The sequence below is a fragment of the Struthio camelus genome, chromosome 11 (assembly GCF_040807025.1).
Source record: "Struthio camelus isolate bStrCam1 chromosome 11, bStrCam1.hap1, whole genome shotgun sequence".
In the NCBI taxonomy this organism is placed as follows: Eukaryota; Metazoa; Chordata; class Aves; order Struthioniformes; family Struthionidae; genus Struthio; species Struthio camelus.
In genome coordinates this window covers 26,959,304-26,976,594 of record NC_090952.1, presented here as the reverse complement: position 1 = coordinate 26,976,594, position 17,291 = coordinate 26,959,304, and the positions used below count along the sequence as shown (strand labels likewise).

The 17,291-nt window shown below is 40.2% G+C and overlaps 1 long non-coding RNA gene across 1 annotated transcript in view; it reads right to left on the bottom strand.

Annotated features, from left to right (window-relative positions):
- The window catches only part of LOC138068701 (uncharacterized), a 42,895-nt gene extending 25,604 nt beyond the window's left edge, over positions 1-17,291 (bottom strand). Inside the window, exon 1 of the long non-coding RNA XR_011143391.1 lies at positions 17,228-17,291. This is a non-coding gene — a long non-coding RNA (uncharacterized lncRNA). The remainder of the gene's footprint in view (positions 1-17,227) is intronic.

Genomic DNA, 17,291 nt, shown 5'->3' with positions numbered 1-17,291 from the left:
GAGATATTATTGGGAAAGGATTGTGAGTAAAGATAAAGAGATGCATTCAGGGAAGACAGTGAGGAGAAGGGTGGGAAGGTAAGGAGTACCTACTACAGGGGAGAGTTTGTGGTGGTTGGGGTTTGTGGTGTTGGTGGGAAGCTAGCAAAAAGAGAGAGTGGATCCAGCTATTTCTGGGGAGGGGGGAACCTTTCAGAGGTAGGCTGCTGAGTCTAGAGGACCATATAGCTCCCCAAGGTCTGATACAAGAGTAGCAATTATGCTAAGGGACACAGGATGCTGGTTTGGTCGAATTTACCTGCTTTGAGGTAAGCTGCTGGAATATCAGGTTTCTGCACATTTATTCATCAGGTTTTTTGACTGAAGAAATAAGTATCAGTCTCTGCTGCTTTGGCCCTCTTCCAGGCTAGATTTTCAATGACCTAGAGGTGAAACACCGCTCTGAATTTTCAGTTCCGTTCTGATTAACCATATGTCAGGCCACGTTTAATATCTGCATCTTTGCCTTAGCCATTTATATCTTCTCCTTCATCTTAGTCACTTGTCTCACGGGGGAATTTTCTCAGGTGCAGTTTGGGGGGGGGTCAGAATGCTGTGTTATGCATATTGAGTTTATATAATTATAGTGGACATGTTTTACATGTAGATAAATTTCCTGCTACCTGTGAAATGAAGATACATGCAACATGCATGCTCCTGAAATATTTCAACTCTGAAGATACTGGGACAGGAATTACGGAAACTGCAATGCAAATGAGAAGCGTCTTGTGTTTAAAATTACAAAACTCTTCTACTTTGCCTAATCTAATAATTACTATCTATTATTAAGAATTAGAGACACCCTATGATTTATGTAGCAAACCTGTTAATATCTGCTGTGCGTGTTAACCAACCTATCTTCACTCTTCGGTCAGATGTATGTATTCACTAACATTAACCCAAAGTTTAGTTTTAGAGTGTTTTATCTGCTCCCTGTCTTAAACAAAATCCATTTGGTTAGAGTGAATAAACCTAATACACTTCCAACTGCGGTAAGCACAGCAGTTTTTCTGACTGCATAATATAGCTATTTAAAAAGTGTTAATTGCTTCTTTTTGAGAAAGTGCCTGAATGTTCCCATTTCAGCACAGAACAAGCAGCATATGTACAGTGCTATCAAGAATGTTTATTTTCCCTGCCCCTCGGTTCTTAATATTCTCCACTTCAGCTATTTTTCCTGGCAGGCTCCATTTAAAAAATTGGGCAAATGATTTTAAAAGTACCCATTTTAGAGTTAAACTATGTATAAAATAGCTAGCAAAATAGTCTTTTTGCTGTACAATTACTCCAGTGCAGTGCAAAAAGTTACTGAGAGCCTTCCAGCTTGCTGCCCTCACTGATGGAGACCATGGCCTCTTACTGCCAGCTTCAGCTAACATGTCATCTTCATCCCTCAGAGAGACTGACATGATTATTTCTCTTCCTTTTGCAGTGCACCAGAATTAAACACAGAAATATCCACCTTTTGAAGAACATACTTTGGAGACAAAATAGCAATGGAGATCTGAGAACGTGGTTTTGCTAAGAACTAGTGTGCCACCACACAGCCCTCCCCTTTCAGCAACGTTACGGTGATGCCACTGTGTGTACTGCAGTGCAAATGCTCCTTAGATGGTGGAGTGGTGCACTGAGGAAGATTCATGTCCACAACTCGTTACCCCATCTCTTTAACAACAGATATTGCATGTCTCCACTTTACGTTAGGAGTGGTATAATGATGGTTTATCTGCTGTATCCATTCTTGTCCTCTAATCACTGGCTGCTAGATGCTGACTAGAAGAGCAGCAGCCCCCAGGTTTAACATAGCAGCTTTAGTAAAATTAATACACTTGACTCAGTATGAGTATTAGTTCACCTTGTAAGTTAAAAAGAAATTATATAAGCTCTTCCTCACCAGGAAGATCACATAACAGAAATCTCCAATAAGGCCAGCTAGTGCCCTAATTTTTAAATAGATTTTCTCACTGACATCCATGAGAACTGTTACTCAAGCTAATGGTGTGACATCTCAGAATATGTCATCCGAGCACACAAGAGAATAGAAATAAGACTGCTTTTGGAAACCAGTCTTGGAATTTTCCAACTTCATGTTTGATTCATGCCTCAGAAGCTCTAAACTGCTTATTAAAAATTAAATAAAAGTAAAAAGTGTTCTTTGCAGCACACAGTATGACCTGATAATCACACTTTATTATATTAATTGTGGCCTTTTTGTTGAATTTTGCCCACAATTTCATCTGAAAGGCATCAACAAAAGTTCACTAACCATTGTGCAGTGCCTCTGAAGCTTTCTTCAGGTTCCTGCTGTCCTAACACTTTAGAAATAGGATTTTCTATTAAGAACTATAGGGGAAATCATTGCGCTTGCTTGCCTTACTTTTGTGAAGAATAAAAAAGATACTGAGACTTTCCCAGAGAACAGAGATGCTACTTCTTTTTTTCCATAAAATGCAGATGCTGGCATGGTACCTTTTGGAGACAGACTGATCCAATCTGAACAGCACGTTGCTGTGCTGTGCTGTGTAAAATAATTAACACCTTGCCTTTCATTAGAAATGGGTCTGTGTCGTTACACATGGGAGGTCAAATTCAGTCTTAAATTTCTTTGTTACAATAAAGTTCAGTTTTAAGTGAAAACGGGGAAAACAGAATGGCCCTTGGATCTTCAACAGGGAGGACCGAGAAAAGCTCTTCAACATCCTTCAGCACCTATAAACACAGACCGTGAAGCAGCCATTTGAACAAATCAAGGAGTGAATCTACAAGAACACGGATCAATTTCTTGTACGCTGCAAGAAAAGAAACTGCTAAAATGTGAAAACCCAGATTCATGATTTCCCAATTGGTAGTTTAAGCAATCCAGCTTAAAAAAAAACCCCACGGTTACTGTGTTTTTGTGTAAGATGCAGAGTGTTTGCTGTTCCTGTGCTCACACTCAAACTAGACTGCTTTTAACAGCAACTTAAAAAAAAAAAAAAGGCAAAAATAGAAAAGAGGAAATGCGCATACTCTAGAGTTTCCATCCCAAAAGGTGAATTTCCCTTACCTTTTGCGAAAACTGCTAAAAAGGAAACTCCAGCAGCTACAATAGCTGTCATTTCAGCACTATGTTTAGAGCACCAAAGTATGTTTCACAAGGATGCGAACACATCTGCTAGGCACATCTGAAGATCATTCGAAATGCACATGTTGAGCCAAACTCTACCTGTCCCTACCCACACAGTGAAGTCAATGGAGCAATACACGGGATGAATTTGGTCTATTATGCTTAATAAAGGAAGTAGAGACTGTACCTACTTGAGGGAGTACACGCTGCCTCCGTCACCGAATATGTTACTATTGTATTACTCCTCACAAACAGGACATGCAGCTATGAGTCAGAATGAATCAACTTTTACCGGCAACAAGGGACAACTTGCACTGGTTATGAACACATTGGAAACTGGCCGAAGGAAAGGCAGGCTGACAAGCACGTTGCACTGGAGACAGTGTTATCAAATCATATTAAATCAGCCACTACCTTCATTAGGGACAGTTTTGGATAGAAATATTGTGAAAAATAGGAAGCATTCATGTCATAAATGTCCCACTAGGAAAACTGTTCTTAAAAAGCCAATGTATTTCTTTTAAAAATATTTTCTTTGGGACCCCAAGAGGACTCACTTAAGAACACTCCTGCTATGCATGTTTTGCTTTCTACATCAGCAGAAAAATAAAGCTAAGGAGAAACTCTTTCCATCCCCCTGCCTGCTCTCCCTGAGTATGAGCAGCAGCGCTGTGCCTGCCTCTGGCCTAGAGAGACCAGACTGCAAGGCGAAGGAGATGCTACTGTCTTCTCCTCATGCACACGTCCTGCCATCGCGTAAACCCCTTTCACCCATTCCCTCCATGCCCTGATACCTGTTTGTGTGTTTTGCCCCAGTTTCTCTCCTGTCTCACAGCATTGTGCTGCTGCTGAGCCCTGAAAGCCACAGCAGGGCAGGCCTGAATTTTTCCACGGCTGCACAGATGTGAACTCCCAGTTGATAAAGTCCCATGTGATATTAGCTTAGAAATTTTTCTTTGATTTTTTCCATTATTTTTTCTAAGTTTCTATAATTGCCAGGTTCTGAGGGGGTGCCACTACCAACATGCTTTAGAGCAAGGGTCTGCATAAAGCTGTGCAGGATTATGGGTTGGTTCACTGATGGACACTTCCAGTAACAATTTCCTCTGAGAAAGGCTTTCGATCGCCTCCTTCACGTTTAGCATTTGAAAATACGGGAACTTGAACCTCTGCAAGGTACAACACTTATTCACCATGACATTTCTTACAGATAGTTTTCTGCCAGAGTAAGAACACATATTTTTTTTAAGATATGATCCTGATGGAGGCCTGGAAGAAACCCTCAGCTGATGCAGTGCAAGCACTGCTGTAGTCGGACAGTTCTACCTCAGAAGTTGGGCCGTGCAGCAGGCAGCAGGCGCTGCCAAGGACTGCTGCTGCCATTTCCTTAAAAACTACGAAGGCTGTCACGCATGCCCCCATTCCCACTTTGATAGCCATTTACTGTGTTTATGTATTCCTCACATCTCACAAAATTAACATTTCAAAGGGTCGTTAACTTTCTGTGGGTCGGAAGAGAAGCCTGGGACACCATCGATTTCCTCCATATCTAAACACTCCCAGCCAAATTTATAAAATCCTCATGTGCCTTCACCTTGGGGTATTTCCCTCCTTGGCAGGAGGGCAGTGTTACTGGGATTGCGCCACGAGGGTAAGCAAAAGCGATGCATGCGCCTTGCAGCAATGCTTGCTCCATAAAACAGGTGACAGTCCCAGAAATATTAAGTTAGCACCCTTAAACCACTCTTTCCTCTTCTGCCAAGGCACCAGACTACCACGAGCCCCTGGATACCTCGGAGGCAAAGGTGCAGGCAGCGGCTTGCCAGGCGCCTCTAGCACACGTGGGGCAGAGAGCAAACACGGAGGAACCCCCGCCAGGCAGGCAGGCTGCCAAGCCCCCTCCTGCAGCCCTCCACCTATTTCGATAGGTTTAAGGTGGTATCGGAGCTACAGTCAGGGCTGTCGCAGCACTCCCATTTTGCTAAAGCCACTGTTTTTGCACCACTTTATACTATTGCCCGCCTCTGGCAGCTGCCGAGATACACATACATATACAAATATAATAAGAAGTTCTCATTCCTATGGAAAATGTTGATGGAAAAAACAGAACTCTACATTAAACTTTAAGTAAATTTGCAGATTACTAAAGTAATAATTAAAACGACAGCAAAGATAAGGGACGAGAAAGAAAAAAGCCTGAGATTTCAAGATCTAGTGGGATCTTTTAACAAACAAACAGATGCGTTTTGACAACGAATGCTATTGTGAACATCTGTAACAGCAGAACTGAAAGAATTCCCTAGTTAAAAGAAAAAAATCAATAATAGTGAGGAAGAGCAAATTAATTTCCTTGTTGTTCCCAAGTACAAACTGCAATATATTGGTCACTATTTGGTTCTTCCAGGGATAAAAAAAAAAAAGTGTTACTTTAAATATAAATTTTCTGCCAAATTAGTTTTGTACATTCTCAATCCGTTTTTAAAGTCCTGATCATTCTATGTTTTCACAAACGGCACAGGCGATCTTGCCACTTTGTACTGAGTATTTTATTTATTTTATGTATTTTATTTTATTTATTTCTGTATCTTTTAACATCAAGTACAAGATGTTCATACTTATTCTGTGCAACGAGTTTACCTGTGACTTAGGCTAAAACCCATATTGAAAAGTTGCACAGATGCCGATATTCATCTTCAGTGTACTGTACATAACGAGTCATTCAAAGATGTCATTTGACAAGGAGGGAGCCAGATGCTGCATACCTAGGGTAGTTTTATGTGAATGATAAAAAGGAAGAGTTGCATACGAACTTCAATGCAATGTTATATCTTCTGCTTCAATTAACAACCGCTGTTCTTTCCAAAGTCTGACTTTTTTCTTTGCCGAGATGGAGTGTCCTTGGCAACAATCTGAGCACTACCACTGGCATCAGCCATTTTCTGTAACTGCAGTTTTAGGGGGAAGGCTAAAACTAACAAAAAATCTGTGTCAGTGTAACTCAAGTCTTCTGGATCATTCGACAGCTATTTGCACCGAACTAGATGCTCTGAAGCTTAGCAATGCCTGCTTACCGGCATAAACTTTACTTCCTCCATTTATACTCTGATAATTTCCACCCAATAACTCTAACGGAGTTGAGTAACTAAGTTGTTGTAACATGCCAAGTCAGCAAAGCAATGTATCAAAAAATTTCCATACATCAAGGTACCAAAAAAGCTTGCTAACGCTGCAGCCATATTTTCCTTATATATTACACAGCTGTAGAGCTCAATATAGGTAGGTAGTAGGAATAAATCATTTAAATCGGGTGTAAATTTGAATTATGGAACAAGGTTCTTCCCTGTAAGACGGTTTGTTTTTGACATGTCAAAAAAAAATTTCCAGGTAGTCCAATACCAGTTAGTTTTCACCTATCACATTGGCTAATAGCTGTTCTTCTTATGCTCGATGGATGAAATGACTCATACACTTGCTTTACTCTATTTTAAGGCACTAGAATATTCAGTCTCTGTCTGAGATCAGAAATCATTTTCTGTAATGTATATCACTTGTATCTGTCATTTCCAGTTGGTTTCCTTTTTACTCCTACTAATAAAATAATAACATCATGAGGCCTGTTGTTCTGGTACTGGGATTTCAGTACATACACTCAGTGAGGACACACAACTGGAACTTTCTAATTTAGACTCTTGTCTGTTCTATTTCTGTTGTATTTCTGTTTTGTACCTTGTCAGTCTCTTCCTCGTAAATAAAATCTACCTTTAATGCTTAGTGGTGATCTTTTACAGTGAAAATTGCTATGTTACTTAGTGCTCTCTTTCAGCATCTACCATGGTTATTTCCTCTAACCATGCTACTATGTACCTGTTTTCCCATAAGCTATAAAAATAGTATTTTGCATTATAAAATGGTGTAGAAATATATACATTAAATGTACAAAAGTCTTAAAAAAATTGTTAAGCCATTCACGGAACTTCGTACTTCAAAAAAAAGTTTAAATGGAAAGCAGCTCTGATCCTTCAGTTAAACTCAAAAAGTAGTTGATGCAATGTGGTTCAGAAACCAAACATTCAGTGCTGTAGAAGCACAAGGAGTCGCACTCAACACCAAGCCCCTCTCTCCTCTTACCACTTCACTAAACAGTAACCACTGCATACATAACACAAAACAGCCTCCTCACTCTTTCAGCTGGGTAAATCAACTGCAGTATATGGTGAATAAATAGTAATTGCATTCTGGAGCTCAAACAGTGGGATGAATACAACTCCAAGATTGCGGAGTGCCAGCTGCCAACTCATTCAGAACTCCTCTCCTGCTGCAACGGTCCTCGGGAACAGACTTGCTCCCTAGCCGCATCCAAGCCTAGAAGAACCTAAAAACAAAGCTGCATTCATAGGGTGTCTGTTTTCTATTCTGTTCCAAGATTTTTCTCTTTTCTTTTCAACAACATTTTGCAGTGAATTATAATGGCAAATCACTGGAGATTTAGCTAAGAACTATAACATTTACTCTGCTTTGTCTGCATTTGATTTAGCTGCATCAAAGACAAAAAACGAGTTGTATACAAATAGTGATGAGCAATCTGAGAAAGGTTTCAAGTAGAAATAAACCAAGAGCAAAGTATTGAATCTAAATCCCTTCAGTTTACAGCAGACAAAGAAACCACAAGAGAAATGGGGAAATGTTTTATGAAGGACAATTTCCAGAAGCCTGAAAGCCAATTAGGTTCCTGGATCCCATAGAAAGGAATAGGAGTTTAGTTAGATAACAAAGTTTTCTGTGAAAACCTTCAAAAAAAAAAAGAGAAAGGAAGGCGTACAACAAATGTCGTGAAATGAGGTCAGTCCAGGAGTAAGAGAAAAGTATCCCCACTGGTGATGAGCATCTGTTCCATCCAAAGGGAAGCTCTGAGATGACACTATGAAGTGCAAAAGCAGAAAACTGATTTGCTAACAAGCACAAGCGTGCGTGAGACATGCAGATCTTTGTCCAATTTACTTTTTGCCTCTGTTACTTTGTTCTGGTAAGCAGCATGTGAACGCTTGTACAGTATACATAGGCTTAAAATTACCTTTTCAGAATGCTTGTGCAATGAATCATCAAATGTCAGAGAACGGGAACATAACTTTCTAAAGCAAATTCATACTCAATTTTTTTCTCTCTCTCACTATTAATCCAAACTGAAAAATATCCACACATATTCAGAGTGAATGAAAAGTTTCATTTAAGACTTCCATTATTACTGGAAATTTTGTGGTGTTTGGCTACTTAGAAGGTGTATTGATTGACAAAACTACTAAAGCAAAAACAATTTTCAGAGAACAAATAATTGATCCAAATTACAAAGCACAGAGTTTTTTTTTTTTAATGAAAAGCTGAGTGAAAACTACAGGTAAAGTTAGGATTGCACCAAGACTTTAGTTTAGAAGTCATTTAAAACCCTGTTTAATATTTCAAGTGCACTCCATTGGCAATAAAGGAACCCCTGCTTCCCACTTCAAAGGAAAGCCACGGAGATGTTACTGTCTGAGCGTCACGTGGCTGCCACTGTCCAGCCTTCACGTGTGACTCACTCTATAGTCAAAGAGTGCTTTAATAATGCAGATTGTTGCTGACAATATCAAACTGTCCTCTAGATTTGTCTTGAAGTTTTAGAAATAGATTTTAAGAAGCAAATCATCCCTGGAGAAACTATTATCTACTTTTCTCATAATCTGATGCTAATATGAGATTCTGACAGACTGCAAAGCAGATCAGTCATTTTCATTCAGAACTTGCAATGATATAATAAACGCTATTGTAATGAATTCATTTGCTCTCTTTCCCTTCTCCTCTCATGAGCACTTTCTTCCCCACTACTCCCTTTCTCTTACTAGCAGAGATTATAGACCATAAATCAGCCCCACTAGAAACCTTAATTTCTCTCTGCTAAGAACAACAAAAAGATTTATCTAAATAAAGATCCACAAGTAAAGCCTCTTAAAACAGCGAAAAGGCCCACAAGAATTTCCCAGTCTGAGCTACATACACTCCATCTGTTTGAATAATAGTTTGATCCATTCTAATCCAGGCAGGATGCCTCCAGACTGCGCTTATTGCCAACGACTCTGAAGTAGAGGCTACATGATTGAAAGAAGCCATAAACGTTCTTTTCTGCTTTGAGCTCCTCTAACATTTCGAATACGGCAATATCGCGGTCCAGCGGACCGTTTGCCGGGGCCTTCCCAGCTCTGCCCGCCCGCCCGCCTCGCTGCGGGTCTGCCTCCAGCACTTTCACATCTAGTTAGGGTGACGGACCCCAGCCCAGCAAAACCCAAAATGACATTTTAACAACCTAGGCTACAGCAGCTCGATCTAGCTTGCTACAGGTCTTTTTAAAACTGGTGACAGAAACTTTTTAGTCCTTTCTAGTTTTATATAGTGTCCCAATCACTGCATCACCTGCTCTAAAGTCAGGGTTTGATTTATTTCCCTGATTTTACAAAGAAGCAGAAGGATTTGAACAGGCCGTTACAATGCATATTTATGTATTGCATTATTGCCTATGGGACTGACCTTTCTATAACAGAAGCACCACGCTTTCTCAGATGAAGAACAGTAAAATATGGAACTTTAAACTTATACATTCTTACAAAAAGCATGGATTAAGCAATTTGAGCAGAAATCACTGCCCTCAGTATAAAAAAAAAAAAAAATTTAGAGTTTGACTTTACGTAAAACTGGAAATAAGTCTTGCCATAATTTTAAGACCTATTTTTCCTCTTAAAATCAATTGGAGATATGATTATTTTAAGACATTATAGAAAACTGAGCAAAAAACATGCGTTCATTAATGATCAGTTTGATGGAATTCAACTAATTATGCTCTGGTGAATTGTGGGGATATTTTTCCCTAAGAATTATAAAAATATGCATTCTTCCCATTATTTTTCTCAAGAAAATGATAAAAAAAATGTGCTTTACGTGCCAAGATCAACACACAAAATGAAAGGATATGTTCAACAAAGGAGTAAATGAGAATAAAGAAAAATGGTCCTGCTGATTTTGTAAGAGGTAATAAATGGATTTATTAGGGGAGCTCACAAAGCAAGAAGCTTTGCCTTAGGAAAAACTTTATTCAAACCGTGCAGACGATTGGCACATTTAGACTACTAAAGCACAGGACCATGTCAAAACAGAGCTGGAAAGGACCTCAGGAAATCATTCGGTCCATTGCTCTGGATCAAGGCAGGCTCAGCCCTTCTGAGTCATTCCCGACAGAGATTGTTCTGACCTGCTCTGAAAGATTTCCCACAGTGGAAAATCAATAACTTCTCCAGGCAATCTGTCCTAACGCTTCATATCCTTAGAGTTTGAAAGACTTTTCATAATCTCTAACCTGGACCTTGCCTTCTGCATATAAAAGCCATCACTTCTTCCATCACCTACATTATCTATTCCCTTCCTCTCTGCAGCATCCTGCTATGTACCTGAAGATGCATGCTCCTCCTCTTCCTCCCTGCTAAACAAGATCGATTCCTTCAGTCGTTCTTCAGAGGTTTCTTTTTCCAGCTAGTCAGTGTAAAACGCAATCAGGTCAGAGGCTTAAGGCTAGACAGACTACCAAAAATATTATAGGTCATTATTGGGGTTTTAAAAATTGCTCTAGCATGTTCACCGTCTATCTTCTGTACTTACTGGGCCAATTAAATGCTTAGACAGCTTTGTAAATCCAGTTCAGACTCTATTTTCATATCTGCAATGTAAAGCGACATGACCATCATACTTTACATTTCCTAATAGATGCTTATTAAAATGAGCACTGAAACAAACAATTTGTATTCCCTTTTTCATCATATCTTAAGGCACTTTTAGCACATTCACACATACTGCATCATTACCCTCCTTGCATTTTGTGCATTCTCACTGTGGCAAGCGGAGAAAAAAAGAGTAATTTACTAGTGATGTCACAGTGAAATATAACAATTTCCAGCAACGATGTGAATATAGTGTACTGGCCCAAAAATCACCTTGTGCTGGTTCTGTTCCTGGCTCTAGAGAAAATACAACCTGCACTGCACTATACAGCACTGTGGAGATACTAACTCTTAAGATCTTGATGGCAACATAAAATTCTCCATCAGGGCTCGAGGTAGCTTTCTTTGCACTTTGTATCAAATTTCCAGATGACTCCAAAGAAAGCAGGACTTATTTATTAACTATTCCTTTGAGCTCTTGGAAATGAATGCTTAAAACAGAAGGTGTCTTCTCACAGGTTAATTTTACCTCCGTGTATCCATCACAAACATAAAGTCAGATGTGGTTTGATGGAGAAGGTCTGCTAAGTATAGTCTGCTATACATAGTCTGTTTAGTCACTACCAAAATTTAACTTGTAAAAGTTTTGCATAATGGTTAAAGTCCAATATGATTTTGGTAATCAAGTGGTATTTACTGAGGTAACACATGCCACAATCAGATACAGCTCCCTACGCTCAAAGAACTGATTGCTGTAAGGCAATGCGGTGCGTCGCAGAACATGCTTACGAAGGCTCGGCAATTAGGTACCATAGCAAGATCTCATTCTGCTAAATAATCAGTAAGAATCGAAAGCAATGTCATTTCTAATCAGTTACCAATTTCACACCTAAAAGCCGCTGTGTGTGTGCTATGCTAGAATATAAGAGAATGCATGTTTCTATCAAGACAGTGTCATCCTCCCTGAACTTAATGGGATCTGTATTATGAGGGGTGAATACAGATGTCTGGTCTATTCTAATATTAACCATCTTCTTAATTTTAATAGAAAAAGCAAGCAGGATGCATGAAGACCTTATCTTGACTTGAAGGCATTGACACAGCTGTAACTGTGGACACAGAAGATGAAGGAATTTGTTAAACTATTAGAAGCTACTATCATATATCAGTCATCATCGTCAGGTAAATAGGTATTTATGTTTATAGTCAGCTAATACCACACGGTTCTTGAAAACTCTGACTAGAAATCACCAAAGCAGTCTTGATAAATCTCAGGAAGCAACAAAGATATCTTAAGATTTTCAACATAAAGCATGAAAACCACCAAATCTGTAACAACCTAAACCATTGCAACATACCAGTGGAAACATAGTCAAATTTAATGAGCAATGAAGCATAAGACTGCATGAATAATGAGGAAGGTGACCAAATATGATAACGAAAAATAATGACAACATGAATGTTAGAAGTAACAGAAGAGAATTAAAGACTAAAAATAGTCAGAAAGATGTCTGCTTTGGTGGGAAAGAAATATCCTCCCCAGGTGGTGCCTCTTGGTGTTCTGTGCCTATCAATCACACCAATTCAGACAACTCAGTACAAGCTGGGTTGTTTTGTGGTTCATCTGGTGTTTATTCCACTGGCTACATTTAATGTGAACGGTTAGCATTTCACAGGTTTCAGACGTTGCGTAGCTGCCTCACACTCCTCTCAACCTTATGAAACCACTAACTATCTGCTGTAGCAAACAAAAGGGAGGTCACACAAGCTATGTCCTTCATCCATATTTGTAATTGACTTCATATGAATGATAAGTCAGCACAGACTAGAAAAGCATTAAGAATTAGGCATCTCCAGCACTGGTAACAACACCTTCTTTCAAAGTGCTATTTGCTCCTCAGTTAAAAAGAACAGTGTGGCCAGCCTAACCCTGTGGCAGAGGTCTGCACTTCTGCAACTCACAATTCCAGGCGGATCAGACAAAGAAGGGGCGGTGAATGCTATGAATATAACAAGAGATAGAGAAAACACAGATTTATTGTGAATTATCAAGAGCTGTATAGAGCAAGACTTGATCTTCAGTCCCAGAAAAATAAGCTGAAACTACCATTTGTGCTAACTGTATCATGTCTTTGTTAGATATTCCTATTCTTTAAACTTAGCTTTCTGCAAACAGCCAATAGCTTTGATAAAATTTCTGTGCAAATATCAACCTTAGCAATGCAAATGAAGGATAAATCATACCAAAAATGGGAATGCTGAGGCGCAGAGATTTCCCTGTTTATTTATATTGATGTATAAATAAAAATCTTGCAATTCTAGTGGATTTAGTGACAGGACAGATTTGAAAGGTATCTAGGCTTTTGCAGATGGACACTGACACATCTTCAGATTAGATCTTCACAAATTCCTGGGTGCCAATCTGTATGTGGCCATCTAGTGATATAATACTGATGAACTATGAGTTTAATATTTCAGTTGTCTATATCTGCTAATTATAATGCTTGGGGCTTAGAATCATTGACCTATTACCAATTCCTAGGTACCGCGGAGAAGTTACTTAGATTCAGGACAACGCCTGCCCTACTACGTTTTATCCTACTGAATAACAAAATTCTGTTTTGGACCAAGAGCAAGGAAGGAATTCAGATATGTGGAACCAGAGTTAGCAAAGGCTGTATTATTAAAACTTATTATCAAAAGAGTGTCTAATAAAAGGTAGACTGGAATTAATTTCTTAAGGTCTATAATTTCTTCTGAAATTAATTAGGACTACACAGAGTCCTCAGATCTGAGTTTAGCATTCAGTACAGTCTGTTACTGTAATCAGGTCTATGTAAGTATCTAGCAGGACAGAGAAGTTCAGTGTGCTCTGTAGTACAATCCAAAGTACATTTCAGCTTAATTAGTTTTAAAGTCAAATTTCCCTCCCCTCTGCTCCCAACCCTTTATATGGGGCTGCAATTTACTGTATTTGTACAGAATCATTTTACTCAGATTCACAAACTTGAGTCCCTATCCAAAGGCCACTAAAGAAAATGAAGTTCTTGACAATTAGTCAAGGACTAATTCCTTCCTCAGAAAGAATTTCACAGCATAACAGCGCTATTTTCAATTGCCTCCACACATCCACTACCACAACCCTCAAGAGGGTACCCAGTCTTCCATCCACACCTACTCATTGCTTTTCAGAAGGGTCTGTACATAACTCTCTTGACACATTACCTCATGCTGCTCAGCTTGCAGGCTTGTATATTAAGTCACTATGCTGAATTTATGGGCGGGTATTAAGATAAACAATTACGGGACAGGCTGTGACTTCTTCCTGAAGAACCTCTCCACAACCACCTAAGTGGTGGAGATGTCACGTTTTCCATGATCTTCAGGAATAAGCAATAGGAAAGAAAAATAATAGAGAAGTAATTAACTTGGTCGCAATGGGAGGACAGGTCTGCCTTAGGCCGGCTCTGTCACAACAGGTCCAACTCGAGGTCTGAGTCTGTGCAAGGCTGTCATTCAACCTGCTGCACCTGGTCATAACAAAGGCTGCTCTTATAAAGCAGGGTGAAAAGTATAGCAAGTTTAAAGGCTTAATTACATTGCACCGAAGACATAGGAGGGCTCTGTTTCTCACATGTGCCTGCTTTCTCTAACCTGATGCCTGAATTTGCCTGTCACTAAGAAATCATTATCACAAGACTTCTCTCTCAACAGCTCTTACTCATTGCACATCTTTTTGTGCAAAACTATCCAGGCCTCTGACAGTACAATTTTAGCAAGTGAATAGGAAAAGATTCATTGCCAATAAAAAAAGCTGAAAAGGCACTGAATACGAAGAAAAAACACAAAAAAGATAATCTTTTTGGACAAGAGACTCATCAGTACAGAGCCAGAGGGGTATATACCCCACTCTCCCCCTGTCACTATCATTGCCATTAATTCCGTGTTCCTTGAGGGAACTGCTGCGATCCCAGCAACACGGGACCTCGGTCTGGGTTACTATAGTGGTCTGGCTTTTGCTTTATAACCAGAGTTTGGATGTGCTCAGGGGCTGAGGAGCACCAGGAGACCCCTCTGTTCTGTAGCATGGACTGGGAGCAAACAGCAACAGCTAGTTCCCTCCCCGGAGCTACGGGCACATCCCTGCCGAGGCTCGGGCTGTGGTACGCAGTCTCTGTGGAGGACCCCACAGCCGACCCCTCACAGAGGGATGGAGTGAGGCAGGCTGTTTTATCTCTCATTTGCATGCCAGGGCTGCCTTCAGTCCTGAGAAGTTGCAGAGTGCTGGGATGGGATTGTGCAGAGAGCTCTCTTTGGAGCAGACCGCACACAGAAACAAGCTGCACCGAGAGCGCTCAGTGAACCTGTGTCTCTGCACACACAGCGTACCTCTGGAGTGGTCTATCTTTGATTTTAAGGACACACTCCTCCTTAAATACATTTGGCATCCAGATAGAGCATCTGCTGCTCTTCTCGGCCTTTGATGGAGACAAAACGAGCGTGCACACAGAAACACAGAGATGCACACAGGAGAAAGTACCCAGTTTGTTTACTCAGGCAGTCTTGGAGAAATGACAGTAGTTTTTCAGCTGTCATCTTGTAGATTGCCTACAGCAAATGATTACAGTACTAAAAAAACCAAGGCTGCAGACATACTACTTAAAACACACAAACTGCTAGCTAACATGCTCTTGGGGTCCTCCTGGTATGTAAGACAACAACCGTTAAAACAAATAGTTTGCCCAAATCCTTCTAAAGAAGCTACTAAGCAGAGTGGTTTGTCACTGTCTCTTCCCTAGCAGAAAAAGCATCTAAGGCTCTGATCTTCCATGTACTTGATTTTAAAAGTCCATTATGGAGCACATATTTTTTAGGTTACTGAGGTGCCTTCAGGTACAGAGAAATACTTAACGGGCTTCTCAGAGGCATTCTGTGCTCCATGCTCCAACGGATTTCAATATGCCCTGAGTTCAGCTCACTATAAGTTCAGGTAAGTTAATTGCTCTTCATGAGCAGATCTGGCTGCAGTGAGATGGAAAGTGAGATAGTCTCATATACATCAACGTGGGCACCTTTTTCTGAGTGTCAGGTGGCCTTAATGTGGATTTTTATTGCACTCAGAGCCTTTACCTTACTAACTGGTTAACAGACATATTTTGGTTTCATTTTCTCGGAATATAACCAAGAATTAGGAAAAAAGCAGAGTGCCGCTACTTTGAGGGTCTGTTGAAAATCTAATCATTGTTGTGAATATGACACATAATGCTACTGTGAGAAATCTAAAGAGAAGCAGGACTCTCACAAATAGGTTCATTTCATATATGTCTAGACACTGTCCAGCTTTAGCATTGAGGTAATAAAGTCAAGGTGGTTTTCTTAAATCCATATAGAACATCCCTAGCATCCATCTAGAGATGAGTAAGGAGAACTTCTTGCATGCTCACTGTTACTACAAAGTACAAAATGCTTCTGTGGTAATTTTGGTCATTACCAGTAGATTAGAGGAAGTAAGACATTGATGTTGGCCTCTGCAAACACATACTGCAGATGGACACAGTGGGGGAGGCTTTTGCAGGCACACTGTTCGACTGCTAGAGCACCCAAGGTAAAAAGAAGCTGGCAGAGAGCTGAAGGGGGAGAGATCCCTGCCTAGATCCGCACTCCTGATGGGTCATCTGAGCAGAGTAAAATTCATCTCAGCATCTCACCCAGATGGTCTGGGTCCTCCCACTCCCAAGAGGAGGGAAGCTGGGCTACAGACCTCAGCTCTAAACCAGAGTCTCTTACAGGGACAGAGACCCATCCAGGCTGGCTTGGACCGTCTTCTGGTCCAGGGGACCTAAAATTTGCAGGTGACCCTCAGGCGAGCTTCAAAAACAGGATGTCCCTGAGTGTCCGACCATCACTACAGATCTGTGTCTATGTGACACGCTGCTGAACTGAAATTTCAAAGGGCTTATATAAGCCTGCAATTAAACAGTTGATGACTCAACATCTTCAGTGATGCAAGAACAAATCTGTCAAAACCCTGTTGAGTAACAGGCAGTTATATAGTACTTGACGAACACTTTGACTGAAACTTTCAGCCTTCCTTGAATATTATCTAAAGGTTCTTTGATCCTGTTCAAACCTGGGACCAAGTTGCATCTTGGGAGACATAGGGATGTTCTTTCTGTCATCTCTTTTGTATCCCTTACTTTGACCATCTGAAAAGTATTCCTGTGGAACACATCATGCACCATGCAGTTGTTAGTCATTTTTCAGAATAAAGACAGGGCTCTTACCCCTAAACTGAAGGAAGAATAAACAACATTTTAATGAAAGAATAAACTAAACAGGAACTCACTGTTTCTGCAATAGGAGGCTGATAGTTTATCCCTGAGGCTAGGCATTCATCCATTAGAAAATTC